Here is a 12,156-nt window from a genome sequence, read left to right as displayed (position 1 = left end):
TCACTTTACTTTCTCTGTGTGTACCTTGTCACCACATGGTATATATCTTAAATGAACACAATAAAATTCATCTTACAATATAGGAGGCAGAAAAGGAGACCGAAAAGATGTTAAAATATTAAGAAATTAGGAAAAAAGGAGCAAGGGAAGAAAGACAAGAGATGTAGATCATGGGTTAGCTCTGAGGTAGAATACATAAACTTCAGAAACTAATTCAAGGTCTTTGCTTCACTCAAATCTCTACTGAAATGTCTGTACAAATGAAATATGATCTAGAAATAAACTTCAAGTATAGCTACAGCCTTCTAATCTTAGTTTGTTTTTTCTCTGCCCTTTTCTCCTAGTGACACTTATTATCCTTTCTACTCCCCTTACTGTCCTTACTTCAATGCAGGTCAAAAGCTGAATTCACCCATGAAGAAAGAATATAGCTTGTTTTTCAAAGAAAATAAAGCAAAACAACACTCTGGTTCACTAGCATGCTGGCTTTGGTCAATACATGCATAGATTGCTTTTGCTTCTAGAAGCACACAGCCCTGTAGCCTCAAGCACCTCAGCCCTCACTTCCAAGCTTGCCATTTGCTGCCTATCAGTTTCTTGGTGTTATGAGTTAAGTCTAATATTGAGGGCCACAGCCGAGTCGGGATGGTGCATGGCATTTTGCCAGAAGGAGTGGTTAAGTGATGACCCCAGCGAGCCATTAAGATGATGATAATTAAATTATAATTGCTGTGACTGGATGATGCTGGATAGAAACAGGCTGTGTATTGAGTTGTATATGGACCCTGCTGTCCGAAAATAGGGCGGCTCCTGCTGCCTCCTCACTACTTTGGAGTACCCATGGAGTATTAGTGGGGTCCCGGTTGTTCGCAGGGAGCCCGGTGGAGGGTGAGAGAGTTCCCGGGAAGTGCACGTGGAGTGCTGGTGGAGTTCCGGCAATAAAGGAGTTCCTGTTTGAACCTACAAGTGTCTCAGGGCAGCTCGGTTATTTTTGTGCCCAGCCAGACTGCGGCAGTCTAAGTGTTCTCAGTGTTCCCAGGAACTGGCACTGTGTCCAGACCAACTAAGCACTGAATCGGGTTTTCTTATCCTCAGCACTACTGACAGTTTGGTCCAGATGGTTTGTGGTAGAGGTTGTACTAAACATTTAGGATATTAAGCAGCATCCCTGGCCTCACCCATGTAGAAGTCACTAGCACATAAATTGTTGTCATGACAACCAAAAATGTCCCAAGACACTTCCTGGGAAACCATTGAACTAAATAATTGTTAAATAAAATAAAGATGATCACCAGCATCCAAGCCTTTACCTGCATTGGTGTGTGTGTGTGTGTGTATGTGTATATATATATATATATATATATATATATATATATATATATATATAATTTTTTTTTAATTGTAACGTACAGTGTTGTGCTCAGGGTCTGCTTAACACTATGATCTTTGTAGGAACAAGATGTCAGAGATGAGAAGGAATGGTTCTGGGAAATAGACCACAAAGTTTTTTTGTGTTTTTTGTTTTGTTTTGTTTGTTTATATTTTATTAGTTGTTGATGGGCCTTTATTCATTTATGTGCCTCACACATGCTACTCAAGCACTATACCACTGAGCCACAAGCCGAGCCCCTAGATCACAGTATTTTTTAAAAGCATTTTGTGTCAGGAGTATGAGGCAGGATCCCAAATTCAAAGCCAGCCTGTGTAATTTAGCAAGACTCTGTCTTAAAAGAACCAGGGATGCAGCTGTGTGTTGAAATGTCCTTGGTTCAATCTACAGTACTGAAAAGATACAATTTTTTAAAAAGATCTTGGGCAGTTAGTAAAATAAGCTTCTAGCACATAAAATACTTGTGGGGGGGCACTCAAGCCATGGCTACTGTAGCCTTTGAGTTACAGGGAGGCTGAGTGGTCACCACAGGCATTGCCACACAGTTAGAGATCCCTCAGGTTGAGGTCCAAGTCCCACCTCAGTTTCCAAGCTCTTTCATGGTCTCATATCCTCATTTCCTCACTATCCTCATGCCCACCTGCTGTGGTTTGAACATGGTTTGAGTGCCCCCCCACCACCACAAAGTGTTTCAGGTGCTAGAAGCTTATTCTCCTGTATGCCATGTTGGAAAGTGATGGAACCATTAAGAGGTGGGGTCCAGGAGAAGTGATTAGTCCATGGAGGTACAACCTCCAAAAGGATTAAAGTTGGTCTCAAGGAGTCTCTTTCCAAGAGAGTGGGTTGGCATAAAGTGAGGTCATCCCATGTACATGGCCTTCTGTGCATGCTGCTGATTCCCTTTGTGCTTCTTCACTGTGTTGCAATATAGCCAGTGGGGTCCTCCTTGTGAGAAATCCTTTGGTGATACATTATCAGAATGTAGCATTCAGCCTTAATTAAATCCAACTGTGGCCATGTTCAATTGTAGCTCTTTCCCATTTGCCTGCTAAAATTCTAAAATTAGCCAATCATGGAGAATGTCCTCTAAGTTCTCCATTCAGGGTAAAGGGAAGCATTTCATATATATATATATATATACACATACACACCTCTGGACTGCCCATCCAGGTGTGTTTGCTAGCCCGGTTCTGGTAACACACCCTTCTGGCTGAAATAAATATTTGCCTTGCCCTCCAACTTCTAAGGATGTGTTTGATTTTTTGCAGCACCTTTTTTTTTTTGAGTGGTACCATTTATTGAACTCAGGGGCAACCAAATACTGAGCATCATCCTCAGTCTTATTTTGTATTTTATTTAGAGATAGGGTCTCACTGTGTTGTTTAGCACCTCGCCATTTCTGAGACTGGCTTTGAACTTGTGATCCTCCTGTCTCAGCCTCCCAAGCTGCTGGGATTACAGGCATTTGCCACCATGCCTGACATCACCTTATCATTTTTAACACTCTTCAGAGCACAGGTATCATGTTATTGAACTCTTTGGCTGTCAGAAATGTGAGCTAAGTAAACTGTGTTTGTTTTTTTATAAAGTACCCAGATACAGATGTGTTAATATAGAAGAACAGAATGCACTAATCCACTACCACCCTCCATGGTCCTCTATCTGCTAGAAAATGATCCTGCTCTCTCTTTTCTCCTCTGTGGTTCATAGTTGCTTTTTCACTCTGGACTATTTGACCTCTTTGTTGTTACTGCAAGTTGCCTTATAATGTTTCCTCTGTGGGCTTTGAGCTCATCTGTCTTCCCCAGGCAGGGTGAAGGAGTCCTTATCCCAAACACCATCAGCACTATCACTCTTGAACATCAGCAAGTAGAATGATATTTTTCTCCAACACAGAGCCAGGAATATGACGCGCATTCTGCATGACTGATGAAGGACTTTGTTCATGGGTGAATGTTTGAGTCACTAACATTGCTCTTCCATCCATCCATGTAGACTGAATGACTGATTCCTTCCATATTGTCAGATAGCAATACCAAATGTGCTCAGGAGAGGTATTTGTCAAACCAGCTTTCTGACAAGGCTTGTATTAACTGGATTTTTTTCAACTCATAATTTGAATGCTATAAATACACCATCAGAATTCTTAATCCTGAAAATCTTACAATAGCATTCTAAGTATGGTGTAGATTTACAAAAAAATCATGTACAGCCATAGGAGGTGAAAATGTACTAGTAAAATTGGACCTACAGCACCAAGTAGTTGTGATGGCTTAAAATAACCAGACTCTTATTTCTCAGGAATAATTTTACATACACAATTAGATCCACATGCAAATGTTTAACTACAAGTAGATGCTTATGCCATTGAGACACAGTGGTTTATTCACTACTCACCTGGCTGGCAGAGCCAGAGAAGTACTTGCTCATATTTCAACTAATTCCTCCCACTTTTTTGCATTCTGAAAATACAAATACCTGGGGGTAAGGGAGAGGAGGGTATAAAGGTGAAGATCTGCCTCTAAATTTCAAGTTTGCACTGGAGACCAGTGATGACATATCACCTTCATGTGTTTGTCTAACATCACTGTTTCTGGTTCCTAAGAGATCAGAAGTTACTGAGTTACTGACTCAACACACTCAACTCATGCTTCAGTTTAGATGTATTTGCAATAATTGTGCATTGCATGTAAGATACAAAACAGATTGGGGCTGGGGATGTAAGAGTAGAGAACTTGTCTGCATGTACAAGAGCCTGGTTTCAATCCCCAGCACTTGTTAAGGGGCAGGCAGATTCCAGTGGTGGGAACATGAGGTTATTAGAATAAACATATAAAATGGGCTCACTATGCTGAACCCTGCATGTCCTCTACTTTAAGAAGCAATTTACGTTCAGCCCCTCCAGGCCTAAGTGGATGAGATATGTCACATTTCTCAGCAAACTACCTGTTATCTGCAGAAGAAAAGCAGGCCTGAAATAATGTGGATAAGAAAAAAAATCAAATTAATCTGAAGGGAAGAATTTTTGTGACGCTTTCCACAGACCAGATCCTGAAACTCAAAGAGATCAGGATAAGGCTTCATAATCACAAAATCTGTAAGAATGTATGGTAAAGAATTCAATTAGAGGGCTGGGGTTGTGGGTCAGCAGTAGAACACTCGCCTAGCCCATGCAAGCCCCTGGGTTCAATCCTTGAAACACATAAAAATAAGTAAATAAAATAAAGGTATTGTGTCTAACTACAACTAAAAGATAAATATATTTCTTAAAGAATTCAATAGAGCCAGTTAGCCTGGCCAAAGTGACCTAGAGTTGTAATGGTAGTGAGGACTTGGGAGTCTGATATAATTCTGCTGTCATCCAAGAGTCAAGAGGTGGACATGGGCAGGATTCTGGAAACTTCCCTGGGATTCCCCAAACAAGTGGACTGTATTAGTGGCACATTGCCTTCTTATCTTCAAGAAGACCCCCTTCTCTTACTTCAGTGTCCGATTTTCCTTTTTCTTTCCTTTCAATAAACTCATTCCTGTGAGCAACATATCTGAAATCATTCTTACTTGAACCCCAAAATTGTGAATTGGAATTAGAGTCTTCTTTTTTCTTTTTTTGGTTCTGGTGATTAAACTCATGGGTGCTTAACCACTGTGTCACATACCCAGCTTTTTAAATTTATTTTTATTTTGGACAGGTTTTTGCTAAGTTTTTTAGGTCTTACTAAGTTGCTGAGGATGCCCTTGAACTGCAATTCTTCTCCCTCAGCCTCCTTTAAATCAATTGGGAGACAGGAAAACCAAGGCAACATTGGGGAAGACTGCACCCCATAGTACTTGGCCAATGAGGAACCATGGGAAGGACTTTTAACACTAAGGGATAAAATGCTGCAAATGGGGTAAGGTCTTCAATCAGGTCCACATAGGGAACAGACGATCTCATAGCCCAGCACATAAGAAACCGATTTTGGATTTCTGGGCCTTGAGCCTTTCTTTCTTGCTCAGCCCACTCTGTTCTACCCTACCAAGTAGTGCTTTCACCTGCACTTTCAGTAAATCTGGATTTTGCTTGTTATTTCTCTTTGTCTTGCTCAATTCTATGTTCAGGTCACCAAGGAACTGAACCTAACTGGCACTCTCATGATAACATAGTGACATCCTCACCTGATGTCATCCTCACCTGATGGGGGATGAGCTGAAGCAGCAAATCAATTACTAAATTCTTCATATTTCATACTACTGAACTTTTTATTTTGAAATGCCAGTCATGGGAATTTGGAAAGATTGTGTGGAGTCAGGGTGTTTATAGGGATCACAACTATACAATGGTGACCTGAGTCAAACAGTAGCGTATTATCAGAACCAGGTAACTGACTTTGGTACAGTACTGTTAACAATATTATGGGCCTCATTTGTTGTTCACCAACTTTTATATAATTTCTGTATGTGTGAATTTGTGTGTGTGTGTGTGTGTGCGCGCACAGTCAGTTTGATTCCATGAACAGAATCCTGTAACTACCACAACCAGCAGGACACGGAACATTCCTGACCACATCAAAATTGCAACCCTTATAGAGTCATACACCACAACCAAATTTTAAAATTGATTGTGCTTCATAGCAGCATGATTCAAAATGGGCCAAAGATAAAAGCAAACAAAATGCCCCTTGACTCAGGAATGGAGAAGCAAACTATGGCTTCTCTATGCAAGATTATTAATCCTTAAAAAGGAAGACAATTCTGTCACATGCCTTCAGGGGATATATCCAGAAGTGTTCAACTAAGAGATGGGAGGTAGCATGGTTGTTGCCAGAGGCTGGGGTGGAGAGATGAGTATGAAATTTTGAATTTGCAAAATAAAAAAAAGTTTGGAAAATGAGTGATAGTGATCATTCATTGCACAACACTGTGTATTTAATGACACTAAATTGTACACTTAAAAATGGTCAAAATTGAACTCTACACAGGCCTTGCACATATCATGCAGTGAAGGTCACAGTGTAGCCTGAAGGTTCTATATGTGTAGATTTTCCACATCACTGACCAGAGCCAAAGGTTCAGCTGTGGCAACTTTGCCCACAACCTGATTGGTGTGGGTCTGCTCATGGTGTCCCTTTTCAAAGTTTCCTCCTCTATGTCCACAGTATAGATCTTCACCCAGCATCTCACTTCCATCATACCTGCAGGGAGTGCAGCCATCCAGAGAGGGTATATTAAAATTCAGGTTCAAGACCCTAGAATTTTCTGAGTAGCATTCAAAATGCCTGGATCCTGCTAAGAGGGTTTTGTACAGGAACATGATGTTGGAGAACTACAAGAACCTGGTTTCCCTAGATATAGATACCTTATTACATTGTCTTTGATGGAGAGATGCCATTGCCAATATTATTGTATGATTCAACCCTCCCATCTATTCCTAGTCCTGGATTTTAGAGCTACATGAACAAGGTGCTCAGAGCTACCATATCTAAATTCTCTTGTAGTGTCTATTACTCAAGGCTTCCTGATCCAAGCCTGGAATACAGATTTCTGTATTAGTGTACTTGAATACATGATTTAAAGCGTATTTTGGGTGATGACATTGCCAGGAATGATAATGGACCAGAGAGACTCAGGATTGCAAAGACAGTGTCCTCCAATATTCTCTACCCATCTCACATTTGTGGCTTTTTTTTATACCTTCTCCAGTCTCCAGAGCCAAATACTCACCTCACTCATTCTGTTAACAGAGCTGACATTTCTCCCTCTTGGAAACTATCATTTAGGAGAAAAAGCTTGGTGAGGCCTCTTCCATCTCCTGCCATATGACTCCCAGACCCAGTGGGCTTTGAGGATAGCTCCCATCTCCATTCTCATCATCTTTGGTGTGAATGAGCTTGTCTGCTTTACCTTTGGGGGGTTCATTGACATATGGAAAAGAAATGCATTTTTGACCATAGGGAACAGAATATCCACAGCTATATTAATTGAGAAGATATAAAGAATGATTCTGTCTTAGAGCCTTTGAAGTTAGTGGGGCCCTGCCTCCATCTTGATATTGGTCTGTTCACACAAAATAATACACTTAAGATATTGGATTTAAATTCTTCATAACGACGAGAGTATAATTTTCACTATTTTATCTCATTTTTTTGTACTGGAGATTAAACCCAAGGCTGCTTAACCACTGAGCCAATTCCAATCACTTTTTAAAAATAGTTTATTTAGAGGTAGGGTCTTACTGAGTTGCTTAGTGCCTCACTGAGCTTCTGAGTCTGGCTTTGAACTTGTGATCCTCTTGCCTCAGCATTCCAGCCACTGAAATTGTAGGTATGTGCCACTGCTTTCACCTTTCTCATTAAACTTTAATTATTTTTTAGCAGTATTAGAAAACCAATTTTTTGTAATAATCATGGGACTAAATTTACATCATAGAAATCCAATCATTAATGAGTGGTAGCTCTTGAAGCAGTGATCAAAACTGGAAAATAGGATTGATTTTCCACTGACTGTTCAGCATCAGCAAGAGATTAAACAGGCAGCTTCTAAATTCTGATTGATGCATCGATATATTTGATTCCTTCTTTAATATCAGCTACTTTGAGATGCAGGCTAAGTGATAATCTTTTTTCTATAAATTAATTCTGATAACTTATGCCTTCTCAATCTTTTTTTTTTCCTTCTTGAGCTAATATGGAGTTTTTAAAAAAGTGGCATAGCTGTTATGACTCTGTTAAAGAGAATATGGAATATCTACATCTACAACTACTGTACTTTTGATCAGATTAACATCAGACCAGATATTTAAAGAATATAAGATGATGTCTGGAAGAGGATGGAATTCAGGAAAAAGTTTCTCAAGAAAACAGTCATTTTTGTCCCACAGTAGCTAGATTTAAAATTGAAAATTTTTCTCTTGTCCAGAATCAGTTTTATAAAATAGCTCATGAAACTTATATTCCAAATGAAAGCCTTATAGAGAGAGATGTCAGGTAGAAGGCTAAGGAGCAAGGAAAGCTGTCATTTTTAGCATGATAGCCAAAGGGCATCAAATGGAACATCCTGACCTAAGGTGATAGAGGACACTCTTTCATCTTAGATATAAATCTATGGATTTGAGACTTGAGTGAGGTCTCATGACATTCTGTTAATCCAGAGGTAGAGATAAGGAAGTACAAGGAAAGGAAGATTATTTACCCTAATAAGGTTTGAAATCTCATTATCACTGGCTTTTAGATTCTATAGGTATGTTGCCTTTGTTAATAATCTTTTAATTGTCAGTGGAGAAACTATTACACTCTAAAAGACCAAGGGTGAAAGCCTCAATTCTTACCTGTAAGGACTGTGGCATCTGAGTTCCAATCAAGAGATTTAAAAGTTTTTACTAAAGTGTGATTTCACCAAGAAAATTATCAATTAGCTCAAGACATTTCCCTCTAGTCACCAAAAATGTAAGGTGTGGAATAGATCAGAAGTTTAGAATAGACTGAATGGGGAAAGTAACAAGAAAAGAATTGAGATAATCAATGATAACCTTAGATAGTGGCTGCAATTAATTGATACTTGATCTGATATCTGTTTTTGGGGTGGTGTGTGTGTGTATGTGTGTGTGTGTGTGTGTGTGTGTGTGTGTGATAATAGTATTTGTAATGTGGTATGGGATTGACAGAGACAGGGGCAATTATGAATGAAGCAGAAAACTTGAATGTAAGGGGCTTCTGCCCACTTGCCATTGCTCTGAATACAGTTAGGTACCTCTTTGGGGGTTTAAAAAACAAAGGTAACTTTTCAGGCCACTAAAAACTATCCAGCTTCTATTGTGGACAAACAGTATTGAATTTTTATGTTTACTTTTTACCCCCAGGGTCAAGAACCCTAAGGCTGTGAAAAAGAAAAGTCAGGGGGAAGGCTTTGGATGGGTGAGATTAAGAGTAACTGTTATGGGCTTGGGTGAGTCAGGTGGGCCTGGAGAAAAGGGAGTGAGAAATATAAGTCCCCTCAGATCCCACAGGTTCTGTTGTGGAGACAGAAAATAGACTGAGACTGAGTACAGGCATCTCTGGACTCAGGAGGTTGGGATAAGAGAATAGACAAACCACAATTGCTAGATTTAATGGAGATTCAACAGAGTATGACAGTGTTTCAGGATTTTTTTCAGAAAAATCAGCAGCAAGAGTAGAATCCCATTGGATTATCTGCTTCAGGATGCCTAACCTGGATTTCAGCACCAAATTTAAGGTTCTGGAATGAAGAGACAAAGAGAGAGTGGGGAAAATAGGACAAGGCTGCCTCTCTCCATGCAGTATTAAACAAGAGATAAAGAGAAATGTGCCCTCCTCAGAGAGACTTTCAGAAACCTCTTCCCTGTCTGCCTCACCCTCACAAAGAGTTCCAGAGCAGCAGAGGGCAAGCAGTGGACCAGACTGGTATATGATCCTGTTTTGTACTTGAAGTTTTATTGGAACCAGCCATGCCCATTAACTTCTTGAATATAGATGCTGTTTCACAAAGCAAAGTTGAAAAGTGGTGGCACAGACCTTATGACCCTCAAAGTATAAAACATGAGCTTTCTGGCCCTTTGTGGCTATTTGCCAACTTCTATTCTAGAGGGAGGCAGAGAGGCCACAAGTCTTGCCCCCATCACACCCCTGTGCTGTAATTTGAATAAATGTTCCACTGGAGCCCAGATGCTGAGGCCATGGTCCCAGCCTGTGGCATCCCTAGGAAGTGGCAGAACCTTTTTTTTAAGTGAGACAGGGTCTCACTAAGTTGCTTAGGGCCTCCATAACTTATGAGGCTGATTTGAACTTGTGATCCTCCTGCCTCAGCTTCTCAAACCCCTGGGTTTAAAATTGAGAGCCACTAGACCCACCTGTTCTTTGTATTATTCTGCCTCAAAACCTTCACATTCTAAATACATACTTAGAATACAATCAGAGGAAGAGAGAAAGGTTGAAAAAGAAAATACTGGGAAATAGTATTGATAAAATTATATTTTTATATCATGTGCATGTATGAATGTGTAACAATGAATCCCATCATTATGTGTAATTAAAATGCACCAATAACATGTAAAAATAAATTTGTATGCATATAAAACAGAAAAAAAGAATTTCAAATTTTTTGTTTTGTCTTGTTTTTGTTTAAAATAGAAAGTTTATTTGTTCAGTACACCAAATAGGATGCAAGAACTGTCATGACAAATATATAGGAATATGCAGATCAACATAAAACAGTAATTTAGTTTGAATTAAGGGAAATCTCTACAATTGTATGACAACATACTCCCCAAAAGACTTCTTTGTTAAGTTAATTATACAATTCAAGAAAATAAAGGGTAATGGATTAAGTGGAAGTCAGTTTGTAAATTTTTCATAAAAATGAAACTCCAACTTTTATTAATCCATTCCAGTTAAACACTACAACTAAAATTTCCAAGTAAGCACAGAGAAGATGCAATTAGTTTCCTTTCTCTCTCTCTCTCTCTCTCTCTCTCTCTCTCTCTCTCTCTCTCTTAGCTTGAACAGTGCAGAGGAAAATGTTTACTACAAATACTTCAGGCATACTATTAGACTAAACAATGTAGAACACAGTGCACTAAATTTCAAACTCAAATTGTACTAAATGCTTATCTTACTATGGTACATTTTGGTCCATGATGTGGTTTACTGTCAAGATAGATCACAATGTGTTACAGAAACACACAGTTGCTTTTTCCATTTGTGTGTGTGTGTGTGTGTGTGTGTGTGTGTGTGTGTGTGTGTGTGTGTATACAGGAAGCAGTCTGGGGTGTGCTGGGTAATATGTGGTTCTCCACCACAATATGTTGGTTCAAACTGAAGAAAGAAAATATTTTAAAATCTTATCTAGTTCCAAAACAGCAACCTGGTTCCCATAACTGTAATTGGGAGCACTGAAAATGGTAACCACATTCTGATCATGGCACCAATTTTATCCTTCCATTACAAGGTGGTGAGCATGAGAAACCAGTGTGAGACCATTGGCATGGTTAAATGTATCTGAAATGTCTTGTCCAAAGGTGTAGCCAGCACCTCATGGTGAAATACACCAACCACAAGATCATCTGGATCTGACCCTAACAGATCACACACTGGGCCCTTATGTGGAACTTCTTGTAAACAATCCAGGACTCTTATATGATCCAGTGTATCTATGGATGGAGAAAGGCCACCGTGGAAGCAGATTATCTGTCCATCTACTAACACTGTAAGTGGAATATAAATAAACTGATTTGTAAAATATATCCAAACATTGGTATTTACATGCTTTGGTAGACATTTATCATAAAAGTCATAGACATAGGTAATTTGTTTGCTTTTATGATTTCCTCTCAGTATTGTCATGCCTTCTGGAATGACAATGCTACAAGAAGAGTCACAGTCTCCATGGAATAATAACTTCTGTCTCTATAGTCATCATGAATAGATGGTTTTTTATCTGGTGATTTTCCACTAATTCTAAAGGGTTTCATAAGGTCATGGAATTGACTATTTACATCTCCCACAGATGGTAATAGGACACAAAACTTCTTGCACATTTGATTCTTTTGTTAAAATTTCCTTAGCTTTTTTAGCAGTATGACGATTCCTTAGAAATCCTGGCATGAAACCACAAATAGACCCAGCTATTCCACTCTTTGGTTTATACCCAAAGGATTTAAAATCAGCATACTACAGTGACACAGCCACATCAATGTTTATAGCAGCACAATTCACAATAGCTAAACTGTGAAACCAACTTATGTGCCCTAAACAGATGAATGGATAAAGAAATTG

General features: G+C 39.3%; 1 pseudogene; it reads right to left on the bottom strand.

Annotated features, from left to right (window-relative positions):
• Window positions 1–11,852, bottom strand: part of LOC114082665 (serine/threonine-protein phosphatase 2A catalytic subunit beta isoform pseudogene) — a 54,610-nt pseudogene extending 42,758 nt beyond the window's left edge.
• Window positions 11,853–12,156: the final 304 nt, after the last annotated feature.

The sequence above is a fragment of the Marmota flaviventris genome, chromosome 1, assembly GCF_047511675.1.
Source record: "Marmota flaviventris isolate mMarFla1 chromosome 1, mMarFla1.hap1, whole genome shotgun sequence".
In the NCBI taxonomy this organism is placed as follows: Eukaryota; Metazoa; Chordata; class Mammalia; order Rodentia; family Sciuridae; genus Marmota; species Marmota flaviventris.
Note: the sequence above shows the minus strand (reverse complement) of the source record. Positions and strands in the feature narration are given on the sequence as shown.